The sequence below is a fragment of the Mytilus trossulus genome, chromosome 4, assembly GCF_036588685.1.
Source record: "Mytilus trossulus isolate FHL-02 chromosome 4, PNRI_Mtr1.1.1.hap1, whole genome shotgun sequence".
NCBI classification, from domain to species: domain Eukaryota; kingdom Metazoa; phylum Mollusca; class Bivalvia; order Mytilida; family Mytilidae; genus Mytilus; species Mytilus trossulus.
In genome coordinates, this window is record NC_086376.1 from 66,649,972 (window position 1) to 66,653,678 (window position 3,707).

The window sequence follows — 3,707 nt, forward strand, 5'->3', positions numbered from 1 at the left end:
GGGAGAGAATAAAAAAGATTTGTTTTATACTGTCATGTTTGAGTTGACGGCGGGTAAAACTTTGTGTATAATATATTAACAGGAGATATTCAATCCAAATGACTTCATAAGGAGTAAATGATAAAGATATATTATATTTTGTCAGGTTTGAGGTAATGGTAGGTTATACTTTGTGTATAATGTATTAAGGGGAGATAATCAATCCAAATGACTTCGTAGGGAGAGAAGAATAAATATTTGTTTTATACTGTAATGTTTGTGCTAATGGTAGGTTATACTTTGTGTATAATGTATTAAGGGGAGATAATCAATCCAAATGACTTCATAGGGAGAGTAGAATAAATATTTGTTTTATACTGTAATGTTTGTAGTAATGATAGATTATACTTTGTGTATAATGTATTTAGGGGAGGTAATCAATTCAAATGACTTCATAGGGAGAGAAGAATAAATATTTTTTTTAAACTGTCATGTTTGAGTTGACGGCAGGTAAAACTTTGTGTATAATGTATTAACAGGAGATATTCAACCCAAATGACTTCATTGGGAGAAAATGATAAATATATGTTTTATTTTGTCAGGTTTGAGGTAACGATAGGTAATACTTTGTGTATAATGTATTAAGGGGAGATAATCAATCCAAATGACTTCATGGGGAGACAATAACAAAGATTTGTTTTATACTGTCTGGTTTGAGGTAATGGTAGGTTATACTTTGTGTAGAATGTATTAAGGGGAGATAATCAATCCAAATGACTTCATAGGGAGAGTTGAATAAATATTTGTTTTATACTGAAATGTTTGTAGTAATGATAGATTATACTTTGTGTATAATGTATTTAGGGGAGGTAATCAATTCAATGACTTCATAGGGAGAGAAGAATAAATATTTGTTTTAAACTGTCATGTTTGAGTTGACGGCAGGTAAAACTTTGTGTATAATGTATTAACAGGAGATATTCAATCCAAATGACTTCATAAGGAGTAAATGATAAAGATATGTTATATTTTGTCAGGTTTGAGGTAACGATAGTTTATACTTTGTGTATAATGTATTAAATGGAGATATTCAATCTAAATGACTTCATTAGGAGAAAATGATAAATATATGTTTTATTTTGTCAAGTTTGAGGTAACGATAGGTTATACTTTGTGTATAATGTATTAAGGGGAGATAATCAATCCAAATGACTTCATGGGGAGACAATAACAAAGATTTGTTTTATACTGTCTGGTTTGAGGTAATGGTAGGTTATACTTGTGTGTATAATGTATTAAGGGGAGATAATCAATCCAAATGACTTCACAGGGAGAGAATAAAAAAGATTTGTTTTATACTGTCTGGTTTGAGGTAATGGTAGGTTATACTTTGTGTATAATGTATTAAGGGGAGATAATCAATCCAAATGACTTCATAGGGAGAGATGAATAAATATTTGTTTTATACTGTAATGTTTGTGGTAATGGTAGGTTATACTTTGTGTATAATGTATTAAGGGGAGGTAATCAATCCAAAATGACTTCATAAGGGGTGAACAATAAAGATATGTTTTATTTTGTCAGGTAGTCCCCAAGGGTGACTGGGGTATAGAAATATGGTCACTTGGTCTTCTCCCGACCGGCAGTAAAAGGCTTGCGGAAGTGGGGCGTTCGTTTGGCTGTGCGGGATGTATCAAGTTCGCAGTCACGTCCGGTCAGAAGGGGGACGTTAAATCCGCTGCCTCGTGTAAAGAGAGTGCCACGCTCTGTGCACGTTAAGAACCCTTGTAACAACTCTCTGAGGGGTCCGTAGGTGGCCTGTTGCAAGGCAAAATTTCTGTCCCTATCCAATATACCCCCCTTTTTCGGTGGCAGTCCAAATTTCTCCGACCCAGATGGCCTCTTTTGTATTTATTGTGAACTTGTTCTCGTCCTGAATATGCATGAAATATTTGCCACTGGACATTTAGCAAACAACATTCAATCAATCAATCATATTTTGTCCGGTTTGAGGTAACGATAGGTTACACTTTGTGTATAATGTATTAAGGGGAGATAATCAATCCAAATGACTTCATAGGGAGAGAATAAAAAAGATTTGTTTTATACTGTCATGTTTGAGTTGACGGCGGGTAAAACTTTGTGTATAATGTATTAACAGGAGATATTCAATCCAAATGACTTCATAAGGAGTAAATGATAAAGATATATTATATTTTGTCAGGTTTGAGGTAATGGTAGGTTATACTTTGTGTATAATGTATTAAGGGGAGATAATCAATCCAAATGACTTCGTAGGGAGAGAAGAATAAATATTTGTTTTATACTGTAATGTTTGTGCTAATGGTAGGTTATACTTTGTGTATAATGTATTAAGGGGAGATAATCAATCCAAATGACTTCATAGGGAGAGTAGAATAAATATTTGTTTTATACTGTAATGTTTGTAGTAATGATAGATTATACTTTGTGTATAATGTATTTAGGGGAGGTAATCAATTCAAATGACTTCATAGGGAGAGAAGAATAAATATTTTTTTTAAACTGTCATGTTTGAGTTGAAGGCAGGTAAAACTTTGTGTATAATGTATTAACAGGAGATATTCAACCCAAATGACTTCATTGGGAGAAAATGATAAATATATGTTTTATTTTGTCAGGTTTGAGGTAACGAAAGGTAATACTTTGTGTATAATGTATTAAGGGGAGATAATCAATCCAAATGACTTCATGGGGAGACAATAACAAAGATTTGTTTTATACTGTCTGGTTTGAGGTAATGGTAGGTTATACTTTGTGTAGAATGTATTAAGGGGAGATAATCAATCCAAATGACTTCATAGGGAGAGTAGAATAAATATTTGTTTTATACTGAAATGTTTGTAGTAATGATAGATTATACTTTGTGTATAATGTATTTAGGGGAGGTAATCAATTCAAATGACTTCATAGGGAGAGAAGAATAAATATTTGTTTTAAACTGTCATGTTTGAGTTGACGGCAGGTAAAACTTTGTGTATAATGTATTAACAGGAGATATTTAATCCAAATGACTTCATAAGGAGTAAATGATAAAGATATGTTATATTTTGTCAGGTTTGAGGTAACGATAGTTTATACTTTGTGTATAATGTATTAAATGGAGATATTCAATCTAAATGACTTCATTAGGAGAAAATGATAAATATATGTTTTATTTGTCAAGTTTGAGGTAACGATAGGTTATACTTTGTGTATAATGTATTAAGGGGAGATAATCAATCCAAATGACTTCATGGGGAGACAATAACAAAGATTTGTTTTATACTGTCTGGTTTGAGGTAATGGTAGGTTATACTTTGTGTATAATGTATTAAGGGGAGATAATCAATCCAAATGACTTCACAGGGAGAGAATAAAAAAGATTTGTTTTATACTGTCTGGTTTGAGGTAATGGTAGGTTATACTTTGTGTATAATGTATTAAGGGGAGATAATCAATCCAAATGACTTCATAGGGAGAGATGAATAAATATTTGTTTTATACTGTAATGTTTGTGGTAATGGTAGGTTATACTTTGTGTATAATGTATTAAGGGGAGGTAATCAATCCAAAATGACTTCATAAGGGGTGAACAATAAAGATATGTTTTATTTTGTCAGGTAGTCCCCAAGGGTGACTGGGGTATAGAAATATGGTCACTTGGTCTTCTCCCGACCGGCAGTAAAACGCTTGCCGAAGTGGGGCGT